The sequence below is a fragment of the Idiotropiscis lumnitzeri genome, chromosome 21 (genome assembly GCF_059441095.1).
Source record: "Idiotropiscis lumnitzeri isolate Australia: NSW breed Sydney's pygmy pipehorse chromosome 21, RoL_Ilum_1.0, whole genome shotgun sequence".
NCBI lineage: Eukaryota > Metazoa > Chordata > Actinopteri > Syngnathiformes > Syngnathidae > Idiotropiscis > Idiotropiscis lumnitzeri.
In genome coordinates, this window is record NC_142411.1 from 8256836 (window position 1) to 8284249 (window position 27414).

Sequence of the window (27414 nt, forward strand, 5' to 3'; positions counted from 1 at the left end):
ATCGTCTACACTACCTGAGTGCAGAGGGTCAGCAGAGGTGGGTTGGTGAGGGGTGCTTCTGGTAGTTGCTTGGGGTCGGTCCATCCAGAACCCTTTGGGCTTAAGCGAACATGTTTCTGGGGTAGCCATAGCAACACCCCGAATTGAAATGAAACTGCAACAAAATTTCTGTGGGTTAGTTGTGAGTTTGAAGACAAACATTTGCAACTACATCTGCTCGATGCAGGACTATGAGGACGGACTGCCATGTTTTGAGGCGGAATGGGGTCCTTTCAGTACACACCAGTCAACTGCTCAAATTTTCGTTTTGTTTCTGCTAGTCTTTGTAGGATATTCCTTCAAATATGACCTGTTATGCTCTTTTCTTGATGACTTGAGTTTTAGCTTCAGATAATAAAAGTCCTGTTTTATTTGTGGTTGGTATTTGAGTTTCAAAGAGGGCAGGGAACAAACTCACAAGCACTGTTATAAAACTTGATGCATAAGGCAAGATTTTTTTAATTTTTCGTGCTTTTTACCAGACTTGGCAGACACGGTTTATAAACACGCAGACCAAAAAGAAGGAAAAATTGTGTTAATGATAGACAACAACATTTTGCTAAAAATGCATTGTTTCTCGATAGCTCTTTAGTTTGAGTTGTCGGCAGATGGCTGGTACCTCGGCAGTCTAATTTTTGACAGCATAAGCTAGCTTTCGGGGCGCCAAAGGTCACCTCATTGGCAGGAATGCAGCCTGAAGCCAGGTACACACACAGACTGAGAAAGACAAAAATGCAAAATGTATTTAAGCAAACAGTGAGGCCAGATCTTCCAGCGTTTCACTTTTCTTGTATTTTGGAGGAGGAGTAACATCTTAAAGCATAATTGCCCTCGAGGAACATAGTTTGACACCATTGCTATATTGCATCTCATCTCATACAGGACTATGCAACTGAAACGTTTTCACGGATGTATTTGTTTGAACATGAGCCACAAAAGTTGGATATTTATCTTGATTTCAGTTGATGTGCCATGGTCCACTGACAGTCAGATCAACTCTTACCATACCATCGAGTGTGAACCCATTCGGGACATTGTACGTATACAATCAAGTCAATCCTCAATCTTGAACAAATCTCTATAAATGCAACTCTTAAATCCACGCTGATTGGTCTTTCAAATTACACTCAGAAATTAAAGCACGAGCCAAAAAGAGGTGACCGCTATGTTATTCTCCCAGGCAGTGTTCTCACAATATGCCCATATGATAGCAATTTAACAGTCTGCAGAATCATAAGACAAAATCAACAATCAAAGCAAACTGTCAATTACCAAGGACAATCACACTGAATCGGAACCATCAACTGCTCCATTACGACTGTCTTCACATTGGGTCAAATTCTCCGATGTGTTCTGACTACGTGTATGTCCATCATTTATGGACCTTGGTGCCAGATACGCTCTGGATGGAGCAAGCCTAAAATATTCTGATTTCAGCATATTTCCTCTCACATGATTTGGAAACTGTAGTAGATGAAGCTCCCCGGGAAGCTGGAAAATCATATTGCTTTTGAAGTTTGGATGCAGTTACAGTCATCCCTTTTTGCAGCTTCACCACAATGCAGATTTTTTCTTTTTTTAATTGTACTCATTTTGTGGACTATTGACAACCACCAGCATTATAATTTGCTCATTTCCATGTCACTCAACAGGTCAAAATCATCTTTTAAAAGCACACATTTAATGTCACAGATACTACAGTGTTAAACTTGAGGATGGTTATCCTAAGTGGCTAAAAATGAGACCTCCACCTCTTTTGCAAATATGTCAGTATGTGCATGAAGTGTTAAAGTAAATACAAATTAAAATAATAATTGGTCATTACGTCGCAAATTATGTCCATGGCTGAAATGATACCACGGGAAAAACCTGAAACATCAGTAAAAAACAGGGGAGTCAGAAATAACGATTAATCGAAAAAAAAAATAAAAAAAAAAAAATATATATATATATATATATACAAAAAAAAAAAAAATATATATATATATATATATATATATAGTTTTTTTTTGGGTGGCTGTGATGGCTCTTATTTAAATTTATAATGACTCAATGCAGCTGTGTAATTAGTGGCAGAGTGCTTGACTCCTCTCATCTACTAACAACACTATTGATTAATTGCCTCATCAACTGCAAGCAGTGGGGCACAAGTTTGCGTGGCAGAAAATAATTTACACTTGTTAGATGCGGTACAGTTGCACTACCAGTATACTCGGGCTGGGAATGGAAAACCGGTTCTCACAGATATTTGATTTCTAGGAATAGTTTGTTCGCTTGTTTGATGATTGCGCTTATTGATTCCTCTTGAGTCATACGTGATGATGTCAGTTGCAATATCTGCAGGTGGCAACAAAAGCTACAGAGGAGCCACCTATTTTGCGTTCGAGGCATAACATTTTATTTCAATTAAATATTTTTACAAGGGTCTCAGAAACAAGAATTTTTATGAAATCTTTGAAATTAATACAATAAATGAGCAAAGGCTACTTTCGGGCAAATAAACAAAATATTAGCCCCACTACAATAAAATGCTTACAAGTGAGGAATACAACAATTGTAAAGGTTTTGTGACAACAATGTTGAGGGTCAGCTACATCCTTACTGGACCTGCACACTTCAATGTCGTGAAGGCGTATAGATCCTGGAGCTAAGTCAGATAAGCAGCAATTCACCTTCCCAGTGGGACAAATGTTAGGCCGCATTCTACCGTTGTTTTTGGCGGTGGCTGCCGCGCGTCGCATGATGATGGAAGAGGTAAGGTGGACACTGAAGTGCACGGTCATTGTGCAACTACCTCTGCTGCTGTAGGTCATCACATCGGAAGATAAGCCTGATGAATCAATAATAGAATGTGGGAGAGGGCGGGAAAAGGCCAACAGAATTCTCCTGCAGTTTCAAACTTGCTCTGCGCTTTAAAAAACAGAAAAAAAAAAAAACTGCCCACCATTCTAGATAAGCCCTTACACAATAAGGAAAGCTTTTTGGTTGTTAGAAGCCAAGTATGCATTAAATATTTGAAGAATTCCACAATAACTCCCTTCCCACTTAAGCAAACGTATCTGATCAGTGTAAATCTTCCATCAGTTAAATTGATTTTACTTTTGAATTTCAAAATAAAGAAATAACAAGAATAATCCATTTTTTCACGACTTTTTTTTTCTCTTCATGCGGCTTTTAATGTGACAAGGTTCATTTATGAACTTTTACTGAGCTTCAAGCCGCCAATAGATTTCTGACCGACGACATTCATAATCTTGGTACAGTGAACCAATCAAACTGTCCAGAGTCGGCATTCATACTGAATATTCCACATTCTACGCGGCTGTGTCGGAGCGAATATAGAAGATGTAAGCCCAGCAAAAATAAGCAACTTGAATTAAGCTAAAGTCATTCACTGCCATTGACGGATATAGAAGCCAAAAAGTACATTCATTTTACCTCGGCTGGCAATGAATGAGTCAATGAGCATTGGAAACGAATGCCATAAATACAGCCATATACGGATGACACATGACCCCAAAAGCCAAAGTCGTACGGGCATAGCGTCCATTGAAACGATTGTTCGTTGTGTATCAACGTAGCATCAGCAGTTGATTTAAAAATTGTCTGTATCAGAAGAACTGAACTAGTTCTGCGAATACACCCTGATACTTTCCTAAGAGGGAAGCTTCATGACAATGGATGCATTTAACAACGTACATGATGACTAAAAGACACTGAAATTGTTAGAACTCTGCTTTTGGAGCCATTGAGGATCAATTTTGTTTCACTGTCTGAGTTGTATCACTCATCTCAGATAAGACTCTTGCCTAAAATGGGGGTGAGGAGGGACAAACTATTAAAGACTCCCACAAACTGCTGTTATTTTATAATCCTGGGGGGAAACTTATCTCTAAATTATGTTATTTATGCAGTATTTACTGATAGTGCTTGACATCTGTTTGCCTTGACTCGAATGAGCTTAACATATATATACATTTTTTGCTGATAGTGCCTGGCATGTGTTTGCCTTGACTGGCTCGAGTTTAAAGATGGCTCAGTACTTTTTCCAATGATATCTCTTTGCCTCATCCCTATCCGAAGAGAGAGACATAAATTTCCTGTCTTGATCCTTGAGAGGTTTCAAGGGAAGAGTGCTCTGTAAATCCAGACCCTCCCTTATTTATATTTGTGTGCCAGAGGTCCTTTCATGGACTCTGGTGGTTGTCCTATGTATCACTTCAGTTTTGGGTCAATCATCCATTACCAAGAGCTGCCGGCCTTGAGCTTTGAAATTATTTACAGACATACCAAACTTATCACTTATGTCTGCAGTCTTTATAAGCTTGTGAGCCCTCGGCACTTCATTTGGGAATTTTCTGTTAGAGCTCACGCTATGCTCCAAATTACAAATTGTCAGTATGCGCTCAAAGGAACTCAAGATAGTCCATCAAGATAATAAAGGCACACATGTTCCGATATTCACTCAGGAAGCATTAGTGCAAACGGACGTGCCGGGTGTCGAGAGTTCAATGGAGATACCTGGGCTCAGTTCACTCTGATTTGTTGTGATGGGAAGACGTTTGCAAACACATGTTCAAGCTTAACTCCGGTTAATGGTCTCCCTTATGGTCTAAAACCAGAGGTAGCCCATTCGGGATGTATTTCGATGGCGAGCACTTCCAGTAAGCGATGCGCCGATTGCCGGAATGGCTTGGCATCCATGAGACAAGAAATTAAACCCCAGAGTTCATTGAGAGGTTCTTGAACAGAAGAGTCGGGCCATTTCAGAGCTTTTCATATGAGGTGCATGTTTGAAGTTAAAATGAGTCAGGATTGGACGCTGTGACTTCACTTTCCCCTCCTAAGTAGATTAAGGCCCACCGCAGATACTATTTGGTAAATTCTTAAAATTGAATGTTTAAGGAGGGCACAAGAAACCAAATACTGATTGCGTTACTTATAATAAACACAACTGCTGAACTGTTTCTGACATCACAAATAAATGCAGTTGCCTTCGTCAGAATGCGCATCAACAAAAAGAAGCAAAATGCGTAAAAGGATATCACCGCAATGCAGTTTTTGAAGACTTGTATGAAATTGGAACTGACATTACTCTCCAACGTGCCAAAGTCTCTCTCTCCCCCTTGCGGGATACCAATCACGTTTAAACCGATGTGATTACTTTCCAATACGAAATGTCACAGAAACTTTTAATTAAGTTGAGGCCGTAATTAAAAGGGGAGGGGCACACTCTATTAGCAGTCGTAAGCCCGTCTGCTCGTGTGACATCAGGTCACTTCGATCAAACCTCTTGATTATTTCTTTCTACCCAAAAATGTTGAGTATTTAATGTTTTTAGTTGCAATAAATAAATAAATGGAGAAAACCTTACATTGCCATCCACAACGTTATGTAGGCAGGGAAGTTCAAATCCAATCGCCTCCAAGCTTGCTCAATCTTTGCAGAGTACTGGATTCAAACAAATGGCAAAGTACTTTGCAATCCTTCTGAGTTTCTCCAGAAATACTCTGGCTTACATGGAAAGAACGATTAGTAAAAGGCACTACATCCCACATGGACTCTGAGTGGTTTTTCGTCCCGATCAAAGTGGCCACAACTGGGTAATTGTCTTTTCATGCAGGCTTTTTAAAGGAAATGCGAAGAAACACCTCTCCTGCTTTTGGTTTATTTGTTCCTTCTTTCAATCGGATGAAAGAATAACATTCTAAGAAGCCTCTCGGCTCTTAAATGAGGTTGAGTGAAGAACTCCTGATTCAACAGAAGAGACAGGCAGCTAAGTGTCTGCAAATTCCTTTTCGGATTCTGTTATTTTCTTTAGTCGCCCAGTTTAGGCGAGAATATATTTTTGTGGAATTAAAGCATGCTATCAATCTAAATTTTAAACTGTGTGTTCAACCCCAGAGTTTTACCAACCAAGCACCAGTGATGGCAACTTTGTGACTTGATCGCTAAATTTAGAAAGAATTCAAGCCCTTCGAGAAACTCTCTTTCGTGACTCGGAAGAAAACATTTTATGGTGTTACTGAAGACTGTTGGGGACTTTGAGACTCCCTCCCTCCCACCTGCATTTTGAGCAGCTGATATTCACCCTTGCGGACAAAATTGTGCTTGTGCAAAGATACCACTGGCTAATTTTCCAACTTCTGGCTGGATATGCACAAAGCGAGTTGAGGGTGTTTCCGACTTTCTGTCAGAGTGTGAGTTCTGTTTCTGTCACACTTTGATCGAGTTGACCAAAAAAAACATGGAAAATGTTCATTTGACGGATGCATATTTTAGTTATCGCATCTCTTATCAAATGAAATGCATCATCGCTTGCATTCAGACTCGAACTCTTTGGGAATCATTTATTCTTACGCGGCTGTCATCGACAGCACTGCATCTCTCATCGCTAAGATCGTTACTTCCTGAATGGTTTTCTGGCTTTGACAGAATTACTTTATGATGTGTGGCTTGGACATTCAGCAAAGAGTTAGCAGACATTTAAATGGAAAATATTTGACGGGATTGTGCTCATGTAGTTTTCAGGGTGTAAATCCAAAGTCCTTTATGGTTTTTAATGAAACGTGACCCGAAATTCTTCAATTAGTCCGATTTAGCATCAGAAATCTTTTCAGTCTTCATCGCATCGAACGCTTCTATGGGGCATTTCTGCTTCTACCTTATGACCTTGAGTTTATATTCCTCTCAATTTGTAGAAAGCGGACGGTGAATGCATGCAAGTGCGTCTGTATGTTTTTTCTGTATTTGAGGCTAATTATCTCGTTTCTTCCTTTTCAACACATTTGTCGTGACTTGTTGACACGTAATGCTAAAGTACCCACAATGCTTTGGAGCAGAGATGACACTCCTTTGTGTTTCTATATTATTGGATTATATTCAAGGTCTTGCTGCCAATTTTTTTTTTTCATGGCCAATTTCTATTCAAAAAATTCTCCATAAAACATTGTTCAAGAAATAAGATCATTACAGGAATATCTAGAATGCAAATAAGCAGAACGTTCCTCAGATTTCATCTTTATTCATAGGTACCGTCAAGTATGAAATAAATTATAACTGTTTAAGGATGTTTCCATCATTTTCGACACAAGATACTCCCACAGAGCGGCTATACTTTGGCGATGATTGGGATTATTATTTAGTGCGGCTGCAACTCCAGTGGGTGTTTTAAAGCCACTTACTTACTGGAAAAGTATGAAAATTGTTCAAAAATCAGCAGGAATAGGTTTAAATATGAACCAACAATAAATGCCAGTGGAGCGTTTATTCGGTGGAAACTTCAATTCAATCGTGACTCACATACAAGATAATATTTGAAAACTGTGGCAAGTAAAGTTCGCCATGGATATGGAAGAAAACTTTTGGGCCAAAAAGAGAGACAGCCCAGATCAAATTATTCTGTGTAGGCTACAACAAATCATCATGCGATAAGCGCCTAGCTAGTCCAAGCAGTTATTCCGAAGAGATAAAAACATGACAGTTCAGCTGTCTATGTATGCCAAAGTTCAAACTGAAAACCTCACTCTCACTTTTTTGTATTTGCAAACTTGCAACTCCAGTTTCAGTATCAACTTGTTCCAAAATTTAGACAACTCTTTTTGTGAATAGAAATGCACGTGTACCCACAAATTCAAGGTCAGCTTCACAGTGAGCTTCTTAGGGACATTTGGGCCAACATTAATCAATTTCCTACTTCAAAGATATTTTCTGTCAAACCGTACTTATCATGTTCACCGTCACAGGGAAGCTGGATTCTATTCCACACACATAGATTGAAAGGCTGACTCCACCCTGCGTCATGTGTCAGTCAATCACAGAATACATTAGAGACATTGACAGTTACACCGATAGTCACAGAATGGAAATCAATGCCACGTTAGCGCATGTCAGAAAGTGGAGTACTTGAACGTAGTGTTATTAAATTACTGTTTTTATGAATTATTCGTTCATAGGGTGCTATTCAATGCAGCCAATTATTTTTATTTTCTGATGTTCTATGCTAGCTGCTAAAGATAAATAACTTTTTGTGTGTTGAAAAAAACCCCACAAAAAATCATAAATTTTTAAAATTTTTTTTTTTACAATTTTTATGAATAAGACCGACCGGCAAAAAATGGTCAAGTGCCCAGGTCTGTTCAGATGTCCATTCATCATTTTCAACACCTTCAGTAAGTACGATCCTGTTGAAGTGAAAAGGTATGTAGCTGCAGCGTTAGCATGCTAGCACGTACTTGGATGACCCTTGAAGTTGTTGATGTGGGGACAGGCGGGCTGGTTTTGCAATATGTCCGCTGCTTGCGTGCTTCACTTGCACAGATCTGCTACACTGATTGAAGTGTGACATGAAATCATTTTTTTTGCTAATGTGAAAAATAGTGGACTCTGTGGATATGGGAAAAATGTAACAATGTCACATCTTACAGCCCTGATGTTTGCTTTAGCAATCGGACTTTTATTGGCTTGTTATTGTGAGCGCATCCATCCATTGTACTGTACAGTTGGGGGAGGATTGTTTGAGACAAATATTTATGGAGCACAAAAGCGGTCAGCCTCCTTTTCTGGAATTCAGGCGACAGCACAGTGCTCTGTTGACAGTAAAATGGTTATTTCATACGACAACCTTTTGGGCAGTTTTATCCTCCATTTAAATAATTCATTGATTGGAAAGAAATCACAATGATTTTTACATCTATAGTAGGACATGAGCACATAATACATCGGGTTCATTTGCGACAAAATTATATACATCTATTTTTCAAATAATAATATTAATAATAATAATAAAAATTATTATTCTAATATTAATAATAATAAAAAGTATTATTATTCTAATATTATTATTATTATTATATTGTAAGCCAGCAAAAGGATATTAATTCAATTAGACTTTTTTTCTTTATATTGGACCCAAGAGAAAAGGTTAGTTCAACGACTGTCCTATCGTGCACGTTAGTCATTTTGATTCCCGTAAATATTATTTTTACATTGTCGTTTGTACAAAAAATCTCAAGCTCTGTTGTTGTAATAAGTGCATCCTTAGCATGTTAATTTCTGTCTGTTTCTATTTGCATGACAGCCTCAGAAAAATCCGATCGACCCTCTGTGCAATTACCCAACAGAGTGAGGAAGCAGCAGTTTGATTTAGCCGATTGTGGGAACTGCCATTATCTATTAGCTGTGATCCTGTGATGATTTATATTGCGTCCGTGCAAATGCTTGTGTACCACCGCACGCCCCCTTGGTTTCCTCACATTTTCTCTTTCATTCCTGTCTGTTTTGACCTCTCTTTCTTTCTCCAGATGCTAATATCTCATCTTCTCTCCAGAGCGAGAGGCCCATGACCTAGAATTAACTTCAACAGATGTCGGGCCCAAGTGAGCGCAAGTCCTGTTTCACATGCTATGAAGATGAAAACTAAGATAGTGTTTGATTGCCCTCACTATGCCGTTCGAATGAAAATGGAGAGCGGGGAATGCAGACTTTTTTCCTCCAAGGACCACCGCACAAAGCTAATCATTTCACACTTGATCGCTGCGTATATGGTTACGTACAATACAGGGGGAACCCAGTGGATTTGCTTCTTAGTATCACACATATTGCAACAATGGCAAGTTGTTCACTAGAGCCTGGGGGAAATAAAGCCATAATAAATCATATTTTTAGTGGTGTAATTAATGGATCAAAAAGCGACACAATGCCTTGACAAGGTCATGTTAATATTCATCCTTAAATTAAACATAACATGTATTGGGCTACACCTAAAGTCCAATAAATGCTTAATGCCCTGACAGGATAACCCTAGAAAGACAGGAATTGAGTCAAAACCGTTGACACACTCAAAACATTCAGTAGCCACAAGACCTTCCTTCCTGCCTCTCCCCAAAGGCGACCCACCATGCTGTGCTGTTCCAGTAATTGAGTGAGTAATGGACTTATTCCGCTGAGTGGTTCTCTGGGTGTACTCAATACGGAGAATGTAAATCTTGTGGCAAATGGCAGATTAGAGGGTTGAAAAAACATCAGGGAAATAAATAACATGCAAAAGAGGAAGTACACAAAAAAATACAAATCCATACTAGAAATTCATTTGAGACCACAGGCTGAGCTGTTTTAACGTGAACATGCTGAAGACTTCTTGGACGGCGGGACTCGCTGTCGATATTGCTCACCTCTTGTTTGTCATACTTGCTTGTCTGCATTACAGAACACTGGAGTCATGCCACACATTCCATCAGCAGGGGGACACTGATCGGATTAATCCCTTCCCTCTTAAATGCGCCATGCAGCCAAGATCTCAATTGTTGTGTTTCCTTCAATATTTCTCTGTTACAACTTCTCTTAAATCTACTAACCATCTCCCATTTATCCGCACAGCTTTCACATCCACATAAATCGATTTTCTATTAATCAAATTTCCTCTCCCTGTTTCTTCCGCTCTTTTTCAGTTGCAGCTGTGCGGGCCCGTTTGACCACACACTTCACTGGACAAATTGACTAATTTGAAATAATGCCTCTCCTCAAAAACAAAACATTCCGTCCAGATCCGCTCACAATTAGCAGTCGGCGGCCAGATAGCCTCCTGTGAAAATAAAGCCACCTCGAGTCAAAACAAACACAAGCGAGAGCAAAAAAATCTTTTGCGAGCTGCCAAGAGAAATATTTTTGGGACGGCCTGTCATGCTGAGGCTACAATGAGATGGTAGCGGTGATCTCATCTGCTAAATATTGTTTTTGCCATGTCCACAGGCTCTTTTGCCCTTGTTCTGCACACACAAATGGGGTGTATTCCTTAAGCCATGGCTATAAATTAGGGGTTTTGTGGGAGCCCTTTGCTCGGGGCTGGTAAGGAGGGTGGCGGTGGCCAGGGGCCAATTAAAATACAGATGTCTGACTGTCGGTGTAATTCCATTCAGCCATGATTTACATTTAGAACAGTCACCCTCAGCCTGCCACTCAGCACTTGCGAGGGAAATCGAAGCTGACTCCAACCTAATGAGAAAAGTGAACCTACCGAACTTTTACGAGACCCGTCTGAAAGGGGTGCTGCAACTTTGGCCACATTACGGAGAAGCTTTTTTGCCAGTCACCTTGTCATTGGCAATGGAGTCCAGTAGGGGGTCCGGCAATAACATTTAGATGATAGGCTTGGGGATACGCTTAGAAAAATATTTTACCTAAGAGTTGAGACAAACTTTCATTTCAAATCAAACGTAGTCAACAGCTCCAAGCTAGAATTCCATTGCATCTGTTAATGCTGTTGACGGTGGTCAACCATGAAATATTACTTAGCCAATTTGTCGCAGAAGCCAATGGAATTGTTCTTTCCCCACAAATTGCAGAGCCAAAACATTTCGCCCACATCATGAGCACATAACGCATCGCCCAAAATATCTGTGATTATGTGTTAAGTGGAAAGTCGACCTTGAGCTCCAAAACATGAAGGAAAGTTTGACAGCAGTTTTTGCATGGCTACTACATGTCATTTAGGAACGCGCTCAACCATGTTTGTCCATTCATATTCCATAATGCTTCTTCTTCTCATGGTGCTGAAAGACGTCAGAGCTGACACCGCGCGAGAGGTGGGATACGCCTTGGAGGGGTCACCGTTCACACTTCCATTCTCACCTAAGTATGCTTTCGATCGAGGTTCCATTGACAGATTGAATTCACACATGCCTTTCCCATCAATTTACATCAGTGCTGTCATAGTTAAAATAAATAAATAAATCCACAATAATGCCCAACTCGAGCTCTTTGCAGTTTCATTTTGCAAAGAAAGGTCAGTGCGGCGGTGATTTATAATTCATTCCGGAGTAAATTCTACTCAGTAATCCATCAACACACAAAGACGAGAATCCATGTAACAATCGCTTCCTGAAGAGGATGTGAGTGGGCATATTTCATGCCGTGTTTTCTCTTCGACTGCGAAACATAACTGACGGTCACAAAAGTGAGAATAGTGTAACTGAAAGGCCTCCTCAGAACACCGCACGCCAAAAGTCGCCATTGTTCCTCTAACAACTTTAGTAGATTCTGTCTGCCATTAAAAAAAAGCCAGCACATTATCAGTAAATAAAAATATTTGGATTTTTTTGGGCAATTTTTTATGCAAAACCAGTACAGTTTTTTTAAATTCTAATATTCTACATTACTGCTCAAAATTCTTCTTTATGTGATGATTAAAGAAATGCATAATCTACCATTCACATTAAAGTCATTTTCTTACGTGAGGTATGACCCCTTGAATTCTGAGGATTCATGCACGTTTCTGGAGTTTTACTGAGACATGAAATCCACGGCGATCCATTTGGAAAATATGTCACACTATAAATGTGACGCAGCAGGGTCACATTCACAGCTGTTGGGCATTCGGTGAGCGAATATGGGATAGGTGTGACCCACACCGTACATTAACCGTAACCTGGCTCTGTGCCTTATTTCAGATTATCGTTGATTTGTGCACCATTCCTGAAAAAAAATAAAATGACAAAAATGACTGTTCATTTCTATTTTGAAGTTAAGGCTTTCATTCAGTCTCATGGAGGTAATAAATGTGGCGCCTGCACCGGGCCCCGTGGCTAGACATCCTGCAGTCAGAGGCTCTTGGAAATGGCAGCAACAAACAAAGGAAGGTTGACTCTTCCTTATCAATCCAAAAATCCCCACATTCAATGTATGTTGTCATGATGCAGTCGCTATTCATTCTTCCATGGCTCATTCAGGTTGGATAAACAGGATAGCTATGCACATGGACAATGCAGACAGGAAACAGACACTTGCCCGTTTTTCTCCAAGGAGGTCATCTGGACCACAATGCGCTCTCTACTGTCTATCATCACAATGTGTGAGTGATGCTCAAAAAACAAAGGAAATGCATAATGCAGTTGGAATTCTGAGCTCGCCTCTGCCCTAACCCTTGGCGTAAATCATCTGAGCGTTCCACATGAGAACAAAGAGTTTAGACTTTAGTGTATTTTTTTCCTCCATGATGAGGGGATGGGCCCTTTTTTTAAAAAATCCAGCAACATTTACAGAGAAAACTTTTTTTTTTTGGATTCTTCTGCATTTAACTCCCCAAAGTCTCCACCGACATGCCAAAATTATATCTTGTGAATGTTCCTTGGGTTGCACATTCCTGTATGTGGATAGTTAGTTGGATTCACACCAGCGGGCAACTTGTCTTTGCGGATCGAGGAGGAGAACAGCCTCATTGCAGAAACCAAGTATAATATAATTTGACCCTTCACATGAAGAATCGAGGCCAGTATTGGCATAGTAGCCCACATCTGAGCACTTGGTGGTGGGACTTTTCCTTTTCGCTGCTCTCCTTTGCTCAGCGGTGTGGAGCAGCTGTAATGAACGGAAAGCAACTGCGGTAAGAAAAAGCGACTGGGAGGAGAGGAGGGGAAACTTCGGGGACAAGCCTTGTCTCTGTGAGATCAAACATGATCATTGCCAAGAAAAGAAAATATTATTCTTTGGAACGGCAGAATAGGGTGAAGAAGGAGGGGAAGACCTCGTTAGGTGCCAATTTAGTCCTCCAATGAAATTTCTCTGATCCGCTTACAGGGATCGTTGTGTAAAATTGAAAACAAATGTGCAGCTTTTGATGAACCACCCCTTCATGGATCTTTCTGCTTTTTTTTTTGCAGCTTTTTTATTTTTCCTACCCCCCTTCACAACACACTTTTGGAGTTAATTTTGGCTGCTTTCAAAGATGGAAATTCGCATTCCTCACCCCACCAGAAGTAAGACGGCCATTCCAAAACATATATTTAGCCACAAACAAGTACACACAGAATATCCCTCATCTTAGCCAAAGTCAGATGGGGAGTGCAAACAAACACAAGATCCATGGAAACAAAAAAATGTCATCATGCAGCATGAATGAGAATTATGGGAAGCTGGCATAACCCTTTCAGTTCCATAAATTTTTAACGAGGACCAACTCAACTCATTAATCATTTTATGTTTTGGGCAGTATGATATAATCCAATAATGGTAAAAAAATTTTAATTGGTTGAAAGAGATTCACCAATTCCACGTGACAACTGGATGCGAATTTGAATATCATTTAAAAAAATATATAATATAATAATAATATAATTTTTTTTAAATAATTTTTTAAAATATTTAAAAAAAATAAAACAGCAAAGCTTTTTTTAAATTTTTTTATTTATGTATTTATTTATTTTTTAAATAATTTTCTAAAATTATTTTTCCAGCAAACCAGAATCTGGCATCCCCTCTGAATGCACCGTATGCAAACACGCATTTCAAGTGCATGCGGAGGCTCAGACAACCTCAACACTGCTGACTCAGCAGCACGGTGTGACGAGGTATACGTTCAGAAGGCGGAGACACGTGCGCAGGGAGCACAAGGAGGTTCAGAACGCAGCAGGATGACATCATCCCCGGGGCACTGATGACTCTGTGACCTCCTTCTCCTCCAGCAGGCTGAACCGCCTGCCGAACAGATGCAAAGCAGACTGTTTTCCCACACAGCCTGCTCTGTGTGACTACTGTTCTTACTTGGTCTGCGGTATAAGTCACGTCGGGAAAAGCCGACGCAACCACGCCTAGCAGTGCTCACTATTAGTCTGAATTATCACTACCTTCTGATTCCAATTACCAGTAAACTACCGCAAAGGTCAAGCACCAGAAGGGCAGAGGAGGCGAGGAGGAGGGGACAGGTTCTTTGTACAGTATGTGTGTGAAGAGAGACGAGAGCAAAAGTCTTGTGGGAATGTAATGGTGGGATAAAAACTTATCAAATCATCATTTCTTTGTTGCATTGAAAATCCTCTTGCGCCTTTTGTTAAAATTCAACAAAGCCATTGTTCTCCTCTATGAAGGGATGACAGCGACGCTTATGTTATCTCTTGAACTCACCGTTCCAGCAGAATAAAAGGCTAGGCAAAGACACCGGCACTCAAATATTGACCTTACATTCAGTTATTTCCCGTTTCACTCACACAGCTTTCGGCATCGCTTAATTGCATGTTTGGTGATTTTAAAACAAAAGGCATTAAAGAACGTTGGAGAAGAAGGATATTAACTGATTAAAGCTTGAGCTGGAGGTCTGATAGTTACAGTTTGTCTAAGACAACAAGTGTTGACCTGAATGCAGAATACAAAAAAAAAAAGATCAGTAGCAAGATGGAAACTGTAAAGCTGTCATTGTTCACCATGAGAGAAAGGAGAATGCCCTTAAAATGAAATAAAGAATAACGCTAATTTTTGGCTGTTTTAGGTGAGCAGTGGCTAGCGGGTGGAGAGTCATTCACGCCAGAACCACCACTGAACATACGTCATCCTTAGACTTGACTAGTCTGCAAAAAACAAACAAAAAAAAAAAATATATATATATATAGTATGGCAGTGAATGCTGAAGCTCCACAGTGGCAGGATATGATAATGTGAAGCAAATTAATCTCACATGCCTGCTGAGTGGCCCTCAAGACGGAGCCCTTCCTCTGAAAGGGGTGTTGAAACATTCAGTAATTGCTTTCAATGTCATTTGGCTGTGGTGACCCTCCTGACTGACTTGAGGAGCTTTTTATAGACAGGCTAAGTCATTCCCCATATTTGCATCAATCTTACATTTGGATGCAGCGTGGAGAGAATGGGGCAAAGTGGCACATCCATAAAAACAAGACAAAAAAAAATATGTGAGAGGTGATGACAACTAGAAGGAATATACTTTTTAAAATAATGGCAAAGTCGGATGAAGAGTGGAATTATTTCCATTCTGGTTGCCATCTATTAAGAAGAAAAGTGACGACTGCGGTAGCTGTTTTGATGGAAACTGCAGTGTGCTGAAAAAATAGTGCAAGGAAACAAACACGACTATATCCGTCAATGGTAGTGAATGAGTTAATAATTAGCTCACATGAGGAAAAAAAGCATCTGGCAAATGAAGCAAAGCAAAAGAACGCAATGTGTTTTTTTGTAACGTAACGTCTGAGCTGACATCTTTAAGTCTGTGTCATATTTATGTCGCGCCTCTGCGATCCGCCAACTGCGATGGAATCTTGCTTTGGTTCTCGGCGCACACTCATCTGTGGTTGTTTGTCACAAAATGGCTGCCATGAGCAAAACTGGGCTGCTTGATGGATGAGATGCTTGGATTCCCCGTTTCACCTTTACATTTTCAGGCGCCTCGTCTTGTTTAGGCCGCTGTTATGATTCCAATCAGAAGGCAGTCAAGCTTTAGCGGAATGTCAGCGGATAGCACAGTCGCAGCCACGAGAAGGAAAAACAGCCGTGTTACACATCATAACTTACTGGGTGGCGGAGCAAAATGTCCCCATGTGTCACCATGTACAACGATTAACCTTGAAGCATGCGGAGCGGAAGCACCCAACCAGTCACGATGATTTCGGAGTAGTCAGAACTCTTGACTTTGTTTAGACAGTGCCACTTTCTATTCCCTTGACTTGCCTTTGTTCTCAGCACCACTCTGGCGTCGGCTTATTTGAAGATGACTTTGCGGAATGTTTTTGTGAAGTTTTTCATCTCTGATTCGCTGGTTGTGAAAGCGTGCTCGTCGGGTTTTTGGGATTATGTCGCCACGTAGCATCGTTGGCTTTTATTTGTATCAGCCTGTTTGGGTTTTACACTGAACTCATTTACTGCCATTAACGGCTAAAGACGTCCAATATCCAATTTTTTTATTTTTTATTTGGCTGGTAGCGAATGAGCCATATAACACATGCTCATTACGGACAAAAAAAAATTTAGATGCATGTGTTAAGTTTTCCATCCATTTTATATATCACTCATCCAGGGACGCAGGTGAGCTGGAGCCTGACCTAAATCAGCTTGGATAGACGATTGACGACAGAAATTAATTTGCATCCGCCAATCTGTGCCACATGGTTTGAAATGGATTTTCCTACCTGCTGCTTCAATGCAAGCGTTCAGGCCGTTGCGGCGACATAATCCCAGTGCTGCTATTAAAGCCAAATTTGTACTGACACATGTGGCTGGGGATCAATTGGATAATTCAAGGGCAAACCCAGGTAAAGAGCTCTTTATTCCCAACGAGACTCTGTAAATGAGAAGCCTCTTACAAATTGAAAATACTTTGTAGATATTACACCACATGTCAGGAAATGTCAGTCAGTTGAGTACAATGCAGAGTCAAGGCTATACTGTTCTTTTACCTCGCTGCGGAAAAAGGCATTTTCATTTTAATGGCATTTGTTGCAATCGATACATTGAAAAGGAGTGAAAAGCTGCTCCTGTTTGAAAATTGTCAAAGTAATGTTAACGTCTCTCAGGCTTATAATATGAGATGCTAATCAAATTGCGACAAAGCCCAAATAAGAAAAGTGGTGAATAAATAACGCTCTCTTTTAATTCCCATCTCGTTTTGCTTGAGTTTATGTTCTTTTCCAACAATTACAAGAATGGACTTAAACGCTCTCGGTCATAAATGAGAGGAAATGTGCTGGCGGTAAATGACATCTCTGTGCACATTCTCATCATAAATTTGAAGGCTGTGTTCATAAAAAGCCCAATATCTTCCACTACTTGCCACATTTTCCATCAAAATCACTGATGTCATTTAAGCATTTTAATGCACCCAGAAGCTGCGGAACTCTGCAGCACGGTTGTCACAGTGGGACGATTAAAATCACACAACGGCTCCATTCGCTCTGACACACAGTCAGATGCTGCGTACGCTATCGTAAATATTCTCTTATCTGGTCTTGCCATTGACAGTCTCATTCAAAAGGCTTTTTGCTGTCACTTCTCTATTACACGCATTATCATAGATGATACACTGTGTTCTGTAACTCTTCCTGCTGTTTGATAAATGACATGTTTGTGTCCCGCCAGATAGACATACAGTATATATAGCGATATGCATGCTGGGGTATTGTGATTGGTCCGGGTGAGAGCATCCGTGGGTCTCTTTGGGAATTGTACGCAGGTGTTTGTTTTTATGTCAGTCAAGGCTCCAAGGCCATCACGCTGGCAGTGCTGTGGGCTTAGTAAACGACAGTTCAGACCAGCAGGGAGATGGTGTTCGGGGTTTCCTTAATCACAACACAAATGCTTTTATTCATCTTCAGAACAGTGCAATTAATTTCGGTGCCAGTATCGGAACCGTTGGGAAATCTAACCAGTTATTGCCTCCTGGAGCTGTGAGAGTTCATTTCTGTCAGACTGGGTGCAAGATCGGCATTTAAAACTTATTTCGAGGCTAATATTGTATTCACGTTCACAGCTTGCTGAAACTCACTTAAAGTTCTTTGTGTTGAATGTACAATAGAGTTGTTATGCCAGGATTGGATTATTTTGTAAGAAATACTTTAAGTGTCCGGGCAAGTGAATTGTCTGGCTACCGTGTTTTAAGGACTATAAGGCACACCTGTATATAAGACGCAGCAACTCTTTCTTTGAGGGAAAAACAAACATCCATCATCCATTTTCTGTACCGCTTCTCCTCACTAGGGTCGCGGGGGGTGCGGGAGCCTATCCCAGCTATCTTCGGGCACACAGACGAACAACCATCCGCGCTTACACTCATACCTAGGGGCAAATAAGAGTGGTCAACCGGCCTGCCACGCATGTTTTTGGGATGTGGGAAGAAACCGGAGTACCCGGAGAAAACCCCCGCAGGCACGGGGAGAACATATGCAAGCTCCACACAGGATGGCCGGAGCCGAGATTGAACCCACGACCGATGCTGTCTCTCACTGTGAGGCCATCGTGCTAACCAGTCGGGCCACCGTGCCGCCCGGAGGGGAGGAAAAAAAAAACAAAAAAACATTTACAAGCCGCACCAGGGTATAAGTTGCAGTTTTCTATGTTGTAAAAAAAAAATGTGAATGCACATAAAGGTACATAAACTAAATCTTAAAACAGTGCCTTTTAACACTGCAACAACTAATTAAAACAGAATAGACCCAAGAGAAAAAAAAAAAATCTAGATTAATTTAGCATATTTTAAGAACTATAGAGCGCCCCTACTGGTGAAGGAAAAATTGACACAAAAGCTGAACCGTTTTATTAGCCGCATGGTCCAAAATGTTGGAAAAAAGTCGCGGCTTATAGTCCGGAAAATACTGTAATGAAAGGTCCAGCTATTAAATTAAAATCTGTTTGTTTTCTATTCATATATCATAATTTCCCAAACACAAGGTGCCCTTGTTATAAGGCGCAGTCTCAGTTACGTGTGCTATGGTTCCGTCCCGCCATTGTCAGAGTCAGTCTCATTGCCATGCGGCTCATCAGAAATGCTGCCGGCTTTTGCGAAAGCTCGAACAACAACGCAAGCAGACGAGTGAGCCCGAGAAGCCGTGTTCGCCATCTGTCATGCATCGCTCCCACGCTGCTCATCAAAGTCACGCAACAACATTTACGGATTGGGAACTCGGCGCACATATAAGGCATGACGCGGTGCCCCGAAAATGTAAGAGTTCTAAGTGGTGGTCGAGAAAATATGGTAATTATTGTCCTCTAAGGGAAATTTAGAACCCAATCTGCTGTAGAATTTGTTGCTTACATTAAACCACACTTATAAAAATGCAGACCAGGTCGCGTAGATAGATTATCAGCCTCAAACAGATCCGATGATTATTTGTTGTGCTTACATTCGCTTTCCATTCCTGTTCCCTTGGATCTAGCGGAAATGTTTGATCTGGATGAAACTTTAACCTTGTATTAGCTGTTCAAACTCTAGATTATATCTGTTCACTCACTGAGTTCACAGGTCCTAAATGTTTAAGGCTCAGTTTAAGGGTGTCCTATGTCTCTGACTTCTTTTTGGCCGCTTTATATTCATCTTTTTTATTTTTTTTTTTATTTAAAGTTTCTGGTTGCTTTTGCTTTCAGTTTGTAGTATTTGAATTTTCTAGACTGGTTCTTTTCCCTCCTGATTATGAATCACAGCTGCATCTCGTCAGCTCTTGCCAAAGCCTCCAAGTGTCAACCCATCAGTTCCTTTCCTGCCCCTACGTTGCACACCTGCGTCTTGTTTTGTTATTAGTCTGAGTGTACTTAGTTCCTTTGACCTGTGTACTTTGGTTTGTGTGTATCAAGTCTACATCCTGCTGTTGCTCTTTTTAGCGCCAAGTACATAAATTAATCTGCTTTCCTTTGATTGTGTTTGTCTTGTATAAATGTTTCCAACCACTATTTATTTAAGACCAAACCTAACACCGACAGCATATAAAGTCATGTATTTACTCAACATTTTAGTCTTAAAATAACTGACGATTTCTGACTCATTTGGTAATTATTTGCTGTTTCATTGTTTTTTATGTTCATGGTTTGGTATAATGGATGTACCGGACGTGCGACATTTCACCTTTCCAGCACAACAGCGACAAGCTGCTGATTCTGACGGCCATTGTATGTTGCGAGCTAATTATTATTATTAAGCTCACTCTACAGGGGGAAAAAAAATAAAAAATCTGAACTTTCCTTAGAACAGCTGCGAGTTGCTTTATATTACATCTTTTGATTTGCTCTTCGAAGCCACATGTAAAAGCAGTCACGTTTGCTGATAGAAAACGAAAGCGTGTGCATTATAAGACAACATTTGAAACCACCCTTCCAGAATGGAAAAGCTGAATACGCTCCGCCATCTCATATACGCGGCCCAAAACCGCATTCAGATCTGCTCACGTCGAGTACGTTTACGTCTCATACATGTGCCATACCAGGGAAGTAAATAAATATGTCAGAAAATATTAAATAAAATAATAATATACTACTAATTCCTATATATAATAAACAAAGCAAAGTCTTCCCAAACAGAGCTATTTGAGTCATCTGGTGAAAATCTTTCTGGTTTCAATATCGCAATGGACATCGCAGCCTCCCCAAAAATCGCAATGTCATTTTTTTCCAATATCGTGCAGCCCTAATACAAACGTCGCATACGTAGAATCTTTTGTTAGCGGCTCTGATTTGTGTAAAAGGAAGCATTTTCTATTTAGCCCCACATTTATTTCTCAATCAAGCTGTGCTGATATTTAACTCATCACTATTAATCTCCTCACAAAAGATACTACAAACATAATCCTTTATGACATTTGGAGCATAAACACGCCTTTTTACTTTCTGACAGGCCTCATCTCTCCACAGATTGCGTCTTTATTTTCTTTTGCTTTGCATCAGCAAGGGCAGGTGCTTGTACGACACAAGCAGGTGATGATTAAAGGCTGACCTTATGCTTCATTAGCAGCAACTGGGAGATTTCACTGCTTGGCTATGAATCATGGGAAAGAAAGAAAAAAAAAAAGCAGCCGCCGGAGAAATGTTACCGATGTGATTAGGTTAGGGGTGTAAATCAATAGAACCGTTGACCTGCAGATGGAGTGGTGGAAAGAAGTGAGGTGCAAAATGAAGGCGGAGGGGTGGAGGTGGGCGTCGGCTGGGAGTGATAAAAGATGTGAGTCTGACTGGATGTTGTCTCACGGAAAAATAGAACGGATACTTCTACTCAATGTATCTAATTTTTTTTTTGTCTTGTATCAAAAAGGGCACACATGTCAATCATTTTGTAAGCAGAGTACGAAGTGACAGTAAGTGCAAAAATTATTGGGCTGAATTTCCCACTGTCGCAATGTTACCTCATAGTCTGGTCATTTCGCAGGGGTTACATAAAAAAAAAAAAAAAAACCTCCATTAGCTTTCTCGAAAGCATTTTCTCACCAGAAAATGAACAAGTAAAGAAATGAACACTTGATCCAGTGAAATCAAGAGCAGACATTTTATTTATTATGTGCATCGACCACGTGTCCATTGAATGAAAATAAGTCTCTTGAGCTTATTTAGCTCGTCAACGAGCTCATATCACCGCTAGTTTTGGCATTTAAACCATTTCAACGTCAAAAAAGCCAAAATTCGACCTTTGCCATTCAGAAATATATGTGATGACGGCATGGTGAAAATGTCCTTTGTGTACTTGTTTTTACTGTTTTAAATTTTAAAGTTAGTGTGCTAATCAGTGAAGATAAAAATACTTGTTTCAACTAATGACGTTTTGCAATGAATTTTCACGTCGTCACACGGATCTGCGAGACAAACAAAGGAGTAAGGAACTGTTGTCTTATCCCCCCCCCCGCCAAAAAAAAAAAAATATATATATATATATATATTTTTTTTTTTTCATCACCTAGAAGTGGTTCTCATATTTATGAGCAGAGGTGGGCATATTACTAAATTTTGCTGATCCGTCATCCGTTAGCATTCTGGGTACCCGGCCGTTATTCGTCAGTTTGTCATTTTTTTCAGGCCGAACTGAATTGGTCAGTCAGTCTGTCAGTTAGTGCGTCAGCCCGACCCCCCCCCTCCCCATTTTAATTTTTTTTTTTTAAAAAGTGTCCCATCACTCGGCAATAAAACCTGTGACGAACTGACAGAGCGCTTTGCAGAAGGCAGTAACGTATTCTTGATATGAAAAAAAATTTCCGTCCACTTGACAAGAGGCAAGAGGTCAGAAGCAAGAAACAGTAACCACTAACAAATTGTAAACAAGACTTCTGGGTGGTATTCCAGGAAGTACGGTGGATTACGTGAAAGTTAACCCAGAGATGAATGAAAATCATCGTTACAAGCTGCAGTGGTGACTCACCATGGTAACAGACTTTACGAACCTCATCGGCAAAATCCTGACCTTCACTTTCAACCGCTGCGCTCCAACCTGAAATAAACATGGCTTGTCAAAGTTTCTACATGCACCCGTCCATATCGAAGCACAATTAAATAAAAAAAAAATGACATGCTGCAATTACTAGGTTAATCTGAAATCGAACTATATTGATTTTCATCACACTCAATCATGTATTTTAACATTCGCCGGGTATATCTGTATTTTCACGCACCGCTGACTTGCGCTGACATCTGTGCAGTTGGTGCATCGCACATAATTTATTCTTGCTCACGGCACTTTTTGTGTGGTGATGCGGAGCATATTGCATAAAAGCAAAACACTGTCGAAGTTAAACAACTGTTAACTGTTGGTGATCTCCCCTTGGCGTATATTTGTAAGACAAATCAAAAGGGCCAATTCCAGAGGATTGCAAGTGACTCTTCATCATCATTCATATGAAGTCATATTCTGATTTATGAAATGATGACAGACATGCTGCTGCTCACACGATTATTTTCATTCAGTGATGGGCAAAGTACAATAGTTTTTTTGTTTTTTTTTTAATTTATTTATTTATTTTTAAATGGCCTGCAGCACATTCACATTTTCAAGAGTGCTGTCATATTTGTTGCAAACGGCGAGTTGGTAATTTGACAAATTTCACTTGGTTTCCGCGGTGATCTGTCTTTTTTCCAGTTCTAATAAATGGCTATAGGCAGCATTTACAAGAACTTGTGCCAGCTAAACAACCCGGACGTGCATCATCTTAAAGCTGTAAAAAAATTAAACATTCAAACACAAATATGTTCATGGTAATGTTTGTGTAGCTTTGAAAACAACGGCATTTTTTTTTTTTTTTAACACAAGGCCATGAATACACAACTGACCTGTTTCGCCTCACCAGAAAAGGTTAAAACGTTTGATCAAATCTTGGTGGAATATGCAAAAAGGTCTGATGTCTTTTTGCAGTTCTATAGTCAGGAAATTTCCATGGCTAACTTTTGGAATTATGATGGCAGCCTGCCAAATCAGGCGTTAATTTCTGCGTGAGTTGATTACATGGTGATAGGGTAGAAACATGCAATCAACTCAAGATGACGGCTTAGTCTGACAAAGACAGAAGTGCCATCACCTCTTAGAGGGCTGTTGTTCCGTTCTAAGAGCTCAAGTCTCTGATTTATTGGATTCTGAATAACGTATAGTCTGCTGCTAGTGTCTAATTATTGACAAATTGTAATTTAAATGATTATTGATTTAAAAAAGACAGATTTTTAATCATCTGTTTTTTTTTTGTTTGTTTTTTTTTTTTGCTTAAAATTTGCCAACAGAACTGCAACTGTATGGTTTTAATCAGACAGTCCAATTTTCATGAAAATTCCCCATGGGTGCAATGAGCAGACAACAACGTCTGCTGCTGTTTGCTGTCACTTCTTGTCACGCTCTCCTTTGCTCATAGTCCGTTTAGTGTGGGAACACAACTACTTTATTCCGCCTCACTGTCATCTGTAAAAGGTCCAGACATATGCGGAACAGAGCTACTTAATCAGTAAGCAATGACAAAAAAGCTGTTACGTTTTCCATTTGCGATGGTCGGCCGTGAGACAGGAGTGCTTGGCACGCAGCCCCAAAAAAAAAAAAAAAAAAATTTGTAAAAGAGGTTGAAGTAAACCATGAGTCCCCCCCGTAATCATAATATAATATATCATTGAAATCAAACTCCATCACTCCATCCATGACTCAAATCACTCCGTCCAACCATGACTGATTCAAACAGAAAATACAGATCAGTAGAAGGCATTCAAAAGGTGACTGGATCAGTTTTCTGTCCGTCTCATTATTTGTTTTTTTTTTCTGTTGCTCTTCTGCACTACCTCCTCCTTTGTCTTAATTATTTCATTTGGATCACACTAGTGATAGACCGATTATCGGCCGGGCAGATTATCGTGGCCAATATTTGGCATTTTGACGATAAATTAAACGCTCGTTTGTTTTTCTCTCTCTCTGCTGTGCTCGTAACCCTGCCTTCAGAAGCAGATTGGACCACATACAGCACCAGATGATTTTTTGATGCTGTTTCACCTCGAGTCACATGCACTACGGCGAGCAGAGAAAGGTAAGGCAACAGACTTTGCGGAAATTGTAATAAATTTCAGTCTACTACATCGCACAACTAATAGAAAACTATTTGCCGTAGTAAACTTTAAATAGATGTTTGTTTTCATTGAACTAAAACATGCAGCTGAGTCCGGGAGCTCCGTCCACTTTTTGTTAGACTTTTAAAACTAAGTACTAAATACACTTTGATATGTTGTAAATCACTAAAGTTGTTTCATAAATATGTGCTTAAAGGCATTGAAACTAACCTTTTTTTTCAACCAATGAATATCGGCTTCAAGTATCGGTTATCGGCCTCCATGACTACTAATAATCGGTATCGGCCCTGGAAAAAAAGCATATCGGTCTATCACTGGATCACACAATCTTTGTAAAAGTTACTTAATTGTGCGTTTCCTTCTTTATCTAAAATTTGCTGCCTTAATATCATCAAAGGATGCCGACACACCCTTTGTTTGTCATCAGCGTGAAAGTAACGAACATTATGTCGGGTTGACCAAAGGAATATAACCATTAATTATTATATTCCTTAATAGCCACGTTTAAATAAGCCCAAATGTCGCATGTCACTGTCAGCACTTTATAAGCTGAGAAAGAACAAAAGTGAGGCACATAAAGAATACAATTAAATCTAAACAAAAAGTAGATTACAGTTTTCACTCATATATTAAGAAAATAAAAGTAGTATAAAAGGTCTATTGTACTCCACATTTGCTGGTCAATTGAAGTAAAAATGAACGGAATGTGCTCACAATTAAAGCCCACTTCTCAATGCTCATGATTATCTGGACTGGGCACTTGCTGTGTGATTCTGTCGATTCTCGTGAACACGAGTCCCAAATGGCTCGTCTGACTCCCTCCCTCTCACACACTCTTATAATTGACTCCATTGAGGAACAGCGGCTTGCATTCACTTTGCTCCGGCACTAATTGGGTTCTACGCCCTTAGTCTTTACATAATGCCCATTTTATAGAATAATTTTACTACCTCGTGGTCCATAATTATAAAGATGAGAGAATGAGTGGGATCTTTGCATGTGGCAGTTGCAAGACGGAATGTCTATTATGTAGTTCCGATTCGCTCGTTTAAGAGATGAATTCCTTCTAAAAAGTTGGAAAGTTTAAGGAAATGATGACCTTCCGTTTTATCAGTGACAGCAGCTGTAATCTGTGTACCTGTGTTATACGCAATCCTCTTTAACTCATTTACTACCATTGACGGATAAAGACGTCAAAGATCCATTTTTTTTATCGGCTGGTCGTGAATGAGTTAACCATTTCCAAATGGCTTATGAGTTGTTGTATGAGTTGTTTTAACCTCTGCTTATTATATAACCATTCAAAGTGGAGTGGAAGGCAGATGTTGATCAAACATGTGTGCTCATTAATAAACAGCATGCACACACATGCTTGCGACACCGTACAGATGCTCACACAAATCCCCGCAACCACAGCAACATAAGGCTGGCAAAGCCATCACTCTTGACATCCCGGAGTAGTCTCTTGAGGGAATCTTTTTTTTTTCCACACTGTTTGTTGATATTTACCTTGTCAGTTTTATAAACCGACCGTTAGCAGAGAAACTGTTGTGAATATTTCGCATTTGAAGCGGTATGATATTTATTTATTTATTTTTATTTTTTTACAAGCAAGCAAATAAAAAAATTAAAAATTTTTTTTTTTTAAAATACAGAACCCGCTGAAGTCTAAAAAAGCGCCTCCCACTAGAGATCCAGTCGAGGAAATAAGGAGAACAGAGGAGTGAGGAGGCACCAATGTCTCAACGTAATTAAATGTAGACGTCAATTAAAGATGGCGTGGTGTCAGTCATTGTCATTGCAAACGCGGTAGCACGTCTGTAACTGTGTTCATGAGAAATCATACAGTGCCTAAAAATGAAATAATCTCATGAATACATCACAAAATGCATACAATTATCCGGAAAATTGATTTGTGTTATTTCAGATAAAATCTAACACCAAAAATATTTCAGTAAATCAGTAATCATTGTAGTGGACTGGAGCAAATTGTCTTATTATTATTAACTTGTATTTTATTTATTGGGATCATTTTGAAATTTGTACCTCGGAAGCAAAAATGGCGAAATGTAAAACACCTGCAGATTTTCCCCCAGCTGTCTTAGAAATGTGATGTGCCACATAATTGTCTGCGGGGTACACGTCCACCTCCTTTGATCATACCATTCCTAAAATTAAATCAAACGATGGTCTGTGTCCTCTGGAAGTGGCATCCCAGTGCACTTGGCTAGTAAAAAAAGTTTTGTATTCACTGAAAATCTGGCCTCTCAATGATTTACCAGAAGGGGGGGAAAGTGCTAAAAGTTGGATTTGTTTACTCCTCATAAGTCTGTCTCTCCCCCGCCAGGCAGGTCCATATATTTACAATGACTCTCCTCATTAGGGTTTGCTGGTGAGTCAAGGTCTAGCTCAGATTATTTTGGGTGAAATGTGAGATACATCCAAGACTGATCACGCAACAATTATTGATTTACATCCACCTCTAAATTGACTTCCATGAATATACCATAATATAAACTTTGACTTCTTGCCTAGTTGTAATATTCATGAGGCCTCTATTGAGGTTGTTTCTTGTGAACTGGATCGTTGTTGAGTTTAAGAAAC

At 39.9% G+C, this 27414-nt stretch overlaps 1 long non-coding RNA gene across 2 annotated transcripts in view; it reads right to left on the reverse strand.

The window, feature by feature from the left end:
* Window positions 1-2514: 2514 nt before the first annotated feature.
* Window positions 2515-27414, reverse strand: part of LOC148316839 (uncharacterized) — a 109097-nt gene continuing 84197 nt past the window's right edge. For both annotated transcript variants that reach the window (XR_015840227.1, XR_015840228.1), the window contains one exon: window positions 2515-2869. This is a non-coding gene — a long non-coding RNA (uncharacterized LOC148316839). The remainder of the gene's footprint in view (window positions 2870-27414) is intronic.